The following is a 12,021-nucleotide window of genomic DNA, read 5'->3' as shown; positions in this document are numbered from 1 at the left end:
TTCTTCATGCTTGATTTTTTTCCTTCTTAATTTTTCTCATGCTGGTAATTTCCTCCTTTTTTCTCAATCCTTCAAATTATTTTTATAGCTCTTTAAAAATTTATTTAGTTTTTAACAGATTCAATATAGTCTGCAGATACAATTTTTAAATATAATGATATTCCCTTCCTCATTTCCTCTTTCACCCTCTCTCCCTCCCTTTCTTCCATTCTTTCTTTTTTTAGTTTTTGAGATACCGTATTTTAAATTTACATTACAGTAAAAAGGCTTAATGTTTCACCACATTAAAAGTTTAATAAGTGAAAAGCAAAAGACCCTATTTTAGTGGGAATACAGGCCATGAATCCAAACAATAATTGAATAGAAAAATAATCTCTTTATCCATAAACAGTAAAATTTAATGTAATCACAGATTATTAAAACTACAGTAATTTAGTATTCTTTTTGTACATCTAGTATTTTATTATGTAATCTTACCATGATTTTTTCATTTACATTTTAATTAATTTTTCAAAGATTCAATATGGTTTGTAGATAAAAGTCTAAGAACATAATGATATTCCCTTCCTCCCTCCCTCCTACCCTCTTTCCCTCTCTCTCCCTAATATACTTGTTCCTTCTACCCTTCTATCTTTTTTTTAGTTTTTGAGATAACATATTTTAAATTTATATTACAGTAAAAGGGCTTAATGTTTAATAAGAAGTTTACCAAGTAAAAAGTAAAAGGACCCTTGTTTGGTGGGAATATAGGAAATGGCTATAAATAATAATTTAATATAAAATGACCATTTCACCCATATATAGGTTATTTTGGTCAATTGGCACTCATAATTTCTTTCAATGATATATAATCAATAACAATGTGATATCTAAATATTTCCTGTGTGGTTATAAGATAATAATTAAGTTCATTTAGACCTTAAGCCATTTCTTCTCAACAGTTTATGCAAAAGAATAAATTTATGTAGATTGCAATGCAAATAATTATACATTATATTTTGGGTTCTATTAAGCACAGATCAGGGAAAACATATATTTGTCTTTTTGAGACTGACTTATTTCACTAACAAAATGATTTCCAGTTGCATCCACTTTGTTGTAAAAGATAAGATTTCATTCTTTTTCATGGCTGAATTTATACCATAGTTGTATGTATACTAAATTTTCTTCATCCAGTCATCAGTTGATGTGCATCTAGGTTGATTACATATCTTAGCTATTTTGAATTGAACTGCAATAAGCATGGGGGTATAGATAAATTTCAAATGCTGATTTCATTTCACTTGGGCAAATTCCAAGAAGTAGAATGGCAGGGTCATATGTTACATTTATTTTCAGTTTACTAGGAATCCCCATGCTGTCTTTCACAATGGCTGTACCAGCTTGCATTGTCAACAGCAGTGGATTACTGAATGTTTTTCCCCACATCCTTGACAGCATTTATTGTTTGTTGATTTCTGTATAAGAGTCATTCTAACTAGGGAGAGGTGAAACCTCGTTGTGGTTTTTCTTTGCATTGCCCTGATGACTAGTGATCCTGAGCATTTTTTTCATGTGTCTCCTTGCCATTTGAATTTCCTGCTTTGCAAAATGACTATAAAAGTTCTCAGCTCATTTCTTGGCTGGGTTGTTTTGTTGTTGTTGAGTTTTTTGAGATCTTTATAGATGCTGGATATAAATCCTTTATAAGTTGCATAGTCTGCAAATATTTTCTCCCATTATGATGATTGCCTCTTGATTTTGTTAAGTGTTTCCATTGCAGTGTAGAAATTTCTTACCATTATATAATCCAATTTATCTCTTTTTCCTTTGATTACTCATGTTTCTGAGTCCTTTCCCAAGAAGTTTTTGCCTATGCCATGTTTTGCAGTTTCCTCAATGTTCTCCTCTAGTAATTTGATGGTACAAGCTAGTAGAATTAGATCCTTGATCTATTTTGAGATTTTTAAAGATTTATTTATTTATTTGAAAGTCAGAGTTACACAGAGAGAGAAGAGACAGAGAGGGAGAGAGGTCTTTCATCTGCTGGTTCACTCCCCAGATGGCTGCAATGGCTGGAGCTGTGCCTATCCAAAGCCGAGAGCCAGAAGCTTCTCCCGGGTCTCCCACGTGGGTGCAAGGGCCCAAGAACTTGGGCCATCTTCTACTGCCTTCCCAGGCCATAGCAGAGAACTGGATAGGAAGTGGAGCAGCTGGGTCCCAAACCGGCACCCATATGGGATTCTGGCACTTCAGGCCAGGGTGTTAACCTGCTGCACCACAGCGCTGGCCTCCTTGAGTTGGTTTATATAAGGTGTAAGGTAGGGGTCTTGTTTAATACTTCTGCATTCAGAGATCCAATTTTCCCAGCACCATTTGTTGAAGAGACTATCCTTTCTCCTGGGATGTATTTTGATTGTTTATAAAAGATTAGTTGGTTTTAGATGTGTGGATTGATTTCTGGGGAGTCTATTCTGTGCCACTGATTTGCATGTCTATTTTTGTGCCAGTACCAGGGTGTATTGGTCATAACTGCCCATAGTATATCTTGAAATCTGGTATTGTGATACCTCCAGGGTTTTTTTTATTATTATTATGAAAGATTGCTTTAGGTATTCAGCATCTCTTGTATTTCATATACATTTTGGCAGTTTCTTTTATTGTTCAAAGAAGGATGACATTGGTATTTTGATTTGGATCACATTCAGTCTGTAAATAGCCTTTGGTACTATGTACATTTTGATAATATTAATTCTTCCAATCCACGATCATGGAAAATTTTTCCATTTTTTTTGGTGTCTTCTATTTCTTTCTTCCATGTTTTGTAATTTCAATTGTAGAGATCTTTCACCTCCTTGGATAAATTGATTGCAAGGTATTTAAACATTATTTCATTATTGTGATTGTCTGTGTAAACAAAAGCTGATGATTTTAATGTGTTAATTGTATATCCTGAAAATTTACCAAACTCTCTTATGAGTTCCAAGAGTCTCTTAGTGGAGTCTTTTGGTGCCCCTATATACAGAATTATGCCATCTGTAAACAGGTATAATCTGGATTCTTCCTTTCCAATTTGTATCCCTTTGATGTTTTTATTGCCTAATGGCTCTGACTAAAACTTTCCTATCTATGTTGAATAGCAATATTGAAAACGGGAATCCTTATCTAGGTCAGAATGTTTGTGGAAATGCTTCCAATTTTTTCCCCATTCAATACTATGTTGGCTGTGGGTTTCTCAATTATTGCCTTAATTCTGTTAAAAAATATTTGTTCTATACCCAATTTGCTTAAGATTTACAGTATGTAAGGATTTTATATTTTATCAAATGCATTCTCTGACTCTATTGAGATAATCATGTTTTTATTCTTCAGTTTGTTAATGTGATATGTCACATTCATTGATTAGTGTATATTGAACTATCCCTGTATACCAAGGATAAATCCCATTTGATCTGGGTAAATTATCTTTCTGATGTGTTATTAAATTTTATTAGCTAGTATTTTGTTAAGAATTTTGGCATCTAAATTCATCAGGGATATTGGTCTGTAGTTCTCTTTCTTTGTTGTATCTTTTTCTGGTTAAAGATGATGCTGGCCTCAGAGAAGGAGTTTGGGAAGATTCTTTCCCTTTCAATTGTTTTGAATAGATTGAGGAAATCTATTCTTATTTCCACTGAGATCTATTTTCATTTTGCTCTCTCTTAAAGACTTCAGTTTTGTGGGAGAAATTTTCTTTCATGTCATGTATGGATTTCTTCAGTTTGCACATTTGCTTTTAATTACTTTTAAGTAATCCTACCATCAATTTTTTGAATTCCATTCCTGGCATTTCTTTGATCTGTTTTTCACAATCTAGTATTGAAGTGTGTTATTCTTTTGGGGGCCTCATGTTGTATTCCTTATTCTTGTTTCTTGAATTGGTCTGTTTATTATTTGGCATTTGTGGGGATACTCGTTGATTTCTTTGAATTTTTTCTGTGGCAGCTTTTATCTTTGTACTATGTACAGATTAGTGGAGTGTCTGATTTCAGTGAATAACTAAAGGCATGTGGAGGGTGTGGCCAGAGAGCTCTGTTCAGTGCTCCAGGGTGAAGGGAGTGCTGAGGTGTCACCCAGGTTGGGCATGGTAACTTTTTTTAAATCAGAGGGGAGGTTTGTTTGTTCTGCTCTGTTTACATAGACTCAGCTCATTTTCTCTCCTCAAAGAACACCAGTGCCTGTGTGCTGGCCCCAGTGAGTGTAATATCCATCCCGGCTTCCACAAGGCCCACACAAAGGATCTGTGAAGTCCTCAGTATAAGCAGATTCCAAAGAAATGTCCCTCACCAGGGAACCAGGGAGCCCTGAGCATCTGGAGTCTCCCATAGTGACTGCCCCAAATTCAAGCCACATCCTGAGCCTTCCCAACACAGCCTCAGTGTTTTCACAGTCCCAGCATCCAAGCCTCCCACAGTTATGAGCACTCAGCCTATTAGCTTGTTACAGGATGCCATTGCAGGGTGACTGGGGAGAGAGAAATGTGCCCCCCCATTTTTTTCTCCACTAGTTTTTCAGGTACACTATCCCCCACAGGGCTCCAAGCCAGATTCCTTCTATGCTTTTCCTGAAGCTTTATGGCCAGTGGCTTGGGCTGCTGCTGCAGTCTAGTCTCATTTCACTAACCAAAGCTGGTGCAGAATCTCTCAGCTGCTGGGGTCCTGATGTGTGTACCCACATCCTCCATGTAGGTCCACTGTGTCCCTCTAATTTTCATGGAGTTTCCTTTGCAATTTTCTCCTTAACATTTCCTTGAGACTGCACTCTCCACTTTTCTTAACCTATCTTCTCCTAGACTAGAGCAGTAAGCTTCCTCCCTACTCTGTGGTCTTAATCCCTCCACCTCCATTCGATTTCTCTTCAAATTCTCAATCTCACTTGGAAAACTTTTCCTCTATGTCATGCATGAATTTCTTTAACTCGTGAATTTCTTTGTTATTGCTTCTGAGGAATCCTGTGATCATTCTTTTGAATTCCTTATCAAGCATTTCAATAATCTCTTCATCTTCAAATTCTAATATTGATATATTATTGTTTACCTTTGGGGGAGTCATGTTGTCTTCCATATTCTGTTTCTTGTATTTCTGCATTTATTTTTAAGCATTTGTAGAAATACTCTTCGGTTTTTGCCACTACTTTTTTTTTAACCTCCCAGCTATGCCTCTGTGGCTTAGCTAGCCAGTCCCCCAGGGTGGGGTGAGAATTCAGTGTAACATTCAGGTTGGGCCTGGTAGATCTCCTATATTTTCAAGCATGGGTGAGAGTATTATCACATATGTTGGCATAATCACAACCTCATTGCCTCTCTTCCAAGATGATCAATGCCTGGAGTTAGCCCACAGTGGGTACAACCCTCACCAACACTGCTGCATGAACCACACAAAGGATCTATGCAGTTCTTAATTTAAGCATGGTACTCTTTGCAATGATCCACTCCTAGCAGTCAGGGAGCTCTGAGCCTCTGACACCAGACACAGTGATTGCCCAGAAACCCAGAACACCCCACATCCTATTGTGCAAAGTATCCCCACAGTCACAGTGCACAAGGCTCTCACATTCAAAGTGTGCAGAGGATCCCCTCTCTGCCCTGAGAGCCTTTCCCATACTGGAGAGAGCAGAGCCATTTCCAGAGCCAGCTGCCTATAGGTGTTCCTCCTTAGCAGTTTGAGTCCCAGAGCCCATGGTCGGCTGAGAGGAAGGGGGGCACCTCACACTCCTAAGTGGGCACCCAGCTCCCTGTCAACCCTCCCAGCCAGATTCAAATGCAGTGGGGAACATGAATGTATCCTTTGCTAAAATCTCCTGTCATGTGCTGGAGAGTCACTGTAGCCTCTACTTATGTCTAGATGTGGCCTTCTCCCTGCTAGTCACTGGGCTCACTTGTAGGTAGATGGTGAGAATGACTGCAATAACAATCTGTTCTGAAGCACTACACATACCCCAGGTACAACCTCTCCCTTCAGCTTTGGGCTGCTATATGAAACTGCTCAATCAATATCTCTACATTGATGTCCAATTGGCATATAAAATATAAAATATTGTAAACAGCTGATACCCAAACAGTTCTACAGCAATTTCCTTTATGGGTCCATTCACCCTTAGGTCTTCCTTCAAGTTCTACACCAGAAGTAATCATTCGTTTCTTCTAGAATTCTCACTCCCTATATACAATCCATCAGCAAGTCCACTAGGCACTACCTAGAAAATATTTCCTGAATCCAACTTCTTACTGTACTCTGTATTACTAATATAGTTTAAATATCCATCATAGTCATCATTGCTTTCCTACTCTCTTGTAATAATCTCTGAATTGATCACAGCTTTTTCTCATGATGCTTTTCAGTCAATTTGCCACAAAGCAGACAGAATGATCCTTTTAGAAGTTGGCCAGATTACGCCAGCGCGGGAACGGGAGGTAAGACAAAAACCTCAGAAACCCGAGACATTGGTGGGGAAGGCAGAGGCCTGAGGCCCCACTGGGCAAAGATCACCAGGCTGACTGGAGGAGAGAAAAAAAAAAACACAAATAAATCAGGGGAACCAGCACGGACACTAGCCTCTCTCTCCACTCACCTGACAAAGCGGAGGAAAACAAAGAGCAGGCGCCATTTTATATATGTAAAGCGGCAACCTTGAGTAGCCAGGCAGAAAAACTTGACTCTGGTCGGGAGAATAACAGGAGGTTAGAATCTAGTGAAAACAGGTGAAGCTTACTATCTGCGACTGTGAAAATCAGAGGTGGGGGGGAGGAAGCGAACTCACCGAGTACACAAACTCAGGAACCTTGGGACTGTGACGAAACTTGAGAACACATCGAGGGCTGCATAAACTCTTTGTGTGGTCCCAGGGGTAGATCAAACGAATACTCACAGAGGCCAGATTTCAACTACCCTCAATTCCACTCATCTGTGCGGAATTAATTCGAAACTGAGTCAAAAAAAAAAAAAAGAGAGAGAGAGAGAGAGATCGAGCAAGGAGCAAGGGAGAGAACAATCTGGGTGAGTCACTTTTTGCACAGCCTTAAACCTGAAGAATCAAGCCGAGCACTCTGGCCACTCCCATCACAGCTCTAAGGATCCATCAAAGCAGACAGCCCACGTAGAGGAATAGTATAACGAGAAAAAAACACCACAGCAAAAAAAACCCATAAATTATCTCCAACATGCCAAACAACAAATGTAGAAACTGAGGTAACAAGATCAAGGAAGACACTATGATGCCCCCAAATGAACAAGACACCCCAATTCAAGATAATGAAGATGAAGAGATAGAGGAAATGCAAGAAGCAGATCTCAAAAAATTGATAAGAACATTAAGAAGTTTTAAAAAACAAATTCTTGAACTACAGAAATCCTTAATGGACAAGATAGAAAATCTCTCTCGTGAAAATGAAACATTAAGGAGGAATCAAAATGAAATGAAACAACTAGTAGAACATGAAACTGTGATAGTGAGAAGAAACCATAATGAAATGAAGAACTCAATAGATCAAATGATAAACACATTAGACAGCCTTATAAACAGAATGGGTGAAGCAGAAGATAGAATATTGGAATTAGAAGACAGAGAACAGGAAAGGAAACAGTCAAATCAAAGAAAAGAAGAAGAAATCAGAAATCTAAAAAATACTGTCAGGAATCTACAGGATACTATTAAAAAACCCAACATTCAGGTTCTAGGAGTTCCTGAAGGCATGGAGAGGGAGAAAGGATTAGAAGGCCTTTTTAGTGAGATACTAGCAGAAAATTTCCCAGGTTTGGAGGACAGAGACATCCTAGTACAGGAAGCTCATAGAACCCCTAATAAATATGATCAAAAGAGATCCTCACCACGACACGTCGTAATCAAACTCACCACAGTGAAACACAAAGAAAAGATCATAAAAGGTGCAAGAGAGAAACGCCAGATTACTCTCAGACGATCTCCAATTAGACTCACAGCTGACTTGTCTTCAGAAACCCTACAAGCCAGGAGAGAATGGCGAGATGTAGCCCAGGTACTAAGAGAGAAAAACTGCCAACCCAGAATATTATATCCTGCAAAGCTCTCATTTGTGAATGAAGGTGAAATAAAGACCTTTCACAGCAAATAGAAATTGAAAGAATTTGTCGCCACTCGTCCAGCCCTGCAAAAGATGCTTAAAGATGTGTTACACACAGAAACACAGAAACACGGTCACCAATATGAAAGAAGGTAAAGGAAGGAAACCTCACAGCAAAAGATCACAGGAATCTCAAACCATGTATTAGAAAATATCTTTGACAAATGACAGGGCAAAGTTACTCCTTCTCATTAGTCACATTGAATGTTAATAGCCTGAACTGTCCAGTTAAAAGACACTGACTGGCTGTTTGGGTTAAGGAACAAAACCCATCTTTTTGCTGCTTATAAGAAACTCATCTTTCCAACAATGATGCATACAGACTGAAAGTGAAAGGCTGGAAAAAGATATACCATGCCAACTGAAATGAAAAAAGAGCGGGCGTAGCCATCTTAATATCGGACAACATAAACTTTGCCACAAAAATGTTAGGAGAGACAAAGAGGGGCACTATTTAATGATTAAGGGATCCATTCAACAGGAAGATATAACGATTATTAATGTATATGCACCTAATTACAGGGCACCAGCTTATTTAAAAGACTTGTTAAGGGACTTAAAGGGAGACTTAGACCCCAATACAATAGTACTGGGGGACGTCAATACTCCACTCTCAGAGATAGACAGATCATCAGGACAGAAGATCAACAAGGAGACAGCAGATTTAGATGACACTATAGCCCAAATGGATCTAACAGATATCTACAGAACATTTCATCCTACATCTAAGGACTTTACATTCTTCTCAGCAGTACATGGAACCTTCTCTAGGGCTGACCACATACTAAGCCATAAAGCAAGTCTCAGCAAATTCAAGAGAATTAGAATCATACCATGCAGCTTCTCAGACCACAAAGGAATGAAATTGGAAATTAGCAACTCGGGAATCCCTAGAGCACGTGCAAACACATGGAGATTGAACAACATGCTCCTGAATGAACAATGGGTCATAGAAGAAATTAAAAGAGAAATCAAAAATTTTCTGGAAGTAAATGAGGATAAAAGCACAACATACCAAAACCTATGGGATACAACCAAACTACTGTTAAGAGGAAAGTTTATAGCAATAGGTGCCTACATCAAGAAATTGGAAAGGCACCAAATAGATGAGCTTTCAAGTCATCTCACGGATCTAGAAAATCTGCAGCAAACCAAACCCAAACACAGTAGGAGAAGAGAAATAATTAAAATCAAAGAAGAAATCAACAGGATTGAATCCAAAAAAAAACATTACAAAAAATCAGCCAAACCAGGAGCTGGTTTTTTGAAAAAATAAACAAAATTGACACCCCATTGGCCCAACTAACTAAAAAAAGAAGAGAAAAGACCCAAATCAATAGGATCAGAGATGAAAAGGGAAACGTAACAACAGACACCACAGAAATAAAAAGAATCATCAGAAATTACTACAAGGACTTGTATGCCAGCAAACAGGGAAATCTATCAGAAATGGACAGATTCTTGGACACATACAACCTACCTAAATTGAGCCAGGAAGGCACAGAAAATCTAAACAGACCCATAACTGACACAGAAATTGAAACAGTAATAAAGGCCCACCCAACAAAGAAAAGCCCAGGACCAGATGGATTCACTGCTGAGTTGTACCAGACATTTAGAGAAGAACTAACTCTAATTCTTCTCAAACTATTCAAAACAATCAAAAAAGAGGTAATCCTCCCAAATTCTTTCTATGAAGCCAGCATCACCTTAATTCCTAAGCCGGAAAAAGATGCAGCATTGAAAGAGAATTACAGACCAATATCCCTGATGAACATAGATGCAAAAATCCTCAATAAAATTCTGGCCAATAGAATGCAACAACACATCAGAAAGATCATCCACCCAGACCAAGTGGGATTTATCCCTGGTATGCAGGGATGGTTCAATGTTCACAAAACAATCAACATGATACACCACATTAAAAGACTACAGAAGAAAAACCAAATGATTCTCTCAATAGACGCAGAGAAAGCATTTGATAAAATACAACACCCTTTCATGATGAAAACTCTAAGCAAACTGGGTATGGAAGGAACATTCCTCAATACAATCAAAGCAATTTATAAAAAACCCACGGCCAACATCCTATTGAATGGGGGAAAGTGGGAAGCATTTCCGCTGAGATCTGGTACCAGACAGGGATGCCCACTCTCACCACTGCTATTCAATAGAGTTCTGGAAGTTTTAGCCAGAGCTATTAGGCAAGAAAAAGAAATTAAAGGGATACAAATTGGAAAGGAAGAACTCAAACTATCTCTCTTTGCAGATGATATGATTCTTAATTTAGGGGACCCAAAGAATTCTACTAAGAGACTGCTGGAACTCATCGAAGAGTTTGGCAAAGTAGCAGGATATAAAATCAATGCACAAAAATCAACAGCCTTTGTATACACAGGCAATGCCACGGCTGAGGAAGAACTTCTAAGATCAATCCCATTCACAATAGCTACAAAAACAATCAAATACCTTGGAATAAACTTAACCAAGGGCATTAAAGATCTCTACGATGAAAACTACAAAACCTTAAAGAAAGAAATAGAAGAGGATACCAAAAAATGGAGAAATCTTCCATGCTCATGGATTGGAAGAATCAACATCATCAAAATGTCTATTCTCCCAAAAGCAATTTATACATTCAATGCAATACCAATCAAGATACCAAAGACTTTCTTCTCAGATCTGGAAAAAATAATGCTGAAATTCATATGGAGACACAGGAGACCTCGAATAGCCAAAGCAATCTTGTACAACAAAAACAAACCCAGAGGCATCACAATACCAGATTTCAGGACATACTACAGGGCAGTTGTTATCAAACCAGCATGGTACTGGTACAGAAACAGATGGATGGACCAAAGGAACAGGATAGAAACACCAGAAATCAATCCAAACATCTACAGCCAACTTATATTTGATCAAAGATCCAAAACTAATCCCTGGAACAAGGACAGCCTATTCAATAAATGGTGCTGGGAAATTGGATTTCCATGTGCAGAAGCCTGAAGCAAGACCCCTACCTTTCACCTTACACAAAAATTCACTCAAAATGGATTAAAGACTTAAATCTACGACCCAAAGCCATCAAATTGTTAGAGAGCATTTGAGAAACCCTGCAAGATATAGGTACAGGCAAAGACTTCTTGGAAAAGACCCCAGGAGCACAGGCAGTCAAAACCAAAATTAACATTTGGGATTGCATCAAATTGAGAAGTTTCTGTACTTCAAAAGAAACAGTCAGGAAAGTGAAGAGGCAACCGAAAGAATGGGAAAAAATATTTGCAAACTATACTACAGATAAAGGATTGATAACCAGAATCTACAAAGAAATCAAGAAAATCCACAACAAAACAAATAACCCACTTAAGAGATGGGCCAAGGACCTCAATAGACATTTTTCCAAAGAGGAAATCCAAACAGCCAACAGACACATGAAAAAATGTTCAAGGTCACTAGCAATCAGAGAAATGCAAATCAAAACCACAATGAGGTTTCACCTCACCCCAGTGAGAATGGCTCACATTCAGAAATCTACCAATAACATATGCTGGAGAGGATGTGGGGTAAAAGGGACACTAACCCACTGTTGGTGGGAATGCAAACTGGTTAAGCCACTATGGAAGTCAGTCTGGAGATTCCTCAGAAACCTGAACATAACCCTACCATACAACCCAACCATCCCACTCCTTGGAATTTACCCAAAGGAAATTAATTCAGCAAACAAAAATGCCATCTGCACATTAATGTTCATTGCAGCTCAATTCACAATAGCTAAGCCCATCAACAGTAGACTGGATAAAGAAATTATGGGACATGTACTCCATAGAATACTATACAGCAGTAAGAAACAATGAAACCCGGTCATTGGCAACAAGATGGAGGAATCTGGAAAACATCATGCTGAG

The sequence above is a fragment of the Lepus europaeus genome, chromosome X, assembly GCF_033115175.1.
Source record: "Lepus europaeus isolate LE1 chromosome X, mLepTim1.pri, whole genome shotgun sequence".
Lineage (NCBI taxonomy): Eukaryota > Metazoa > Chordata > Mammalia > Lagomorpha > Leporidae > Lepus > Lepus europaeus.
Note: the sequence above shows the minus strand (reverse complement) of the source record.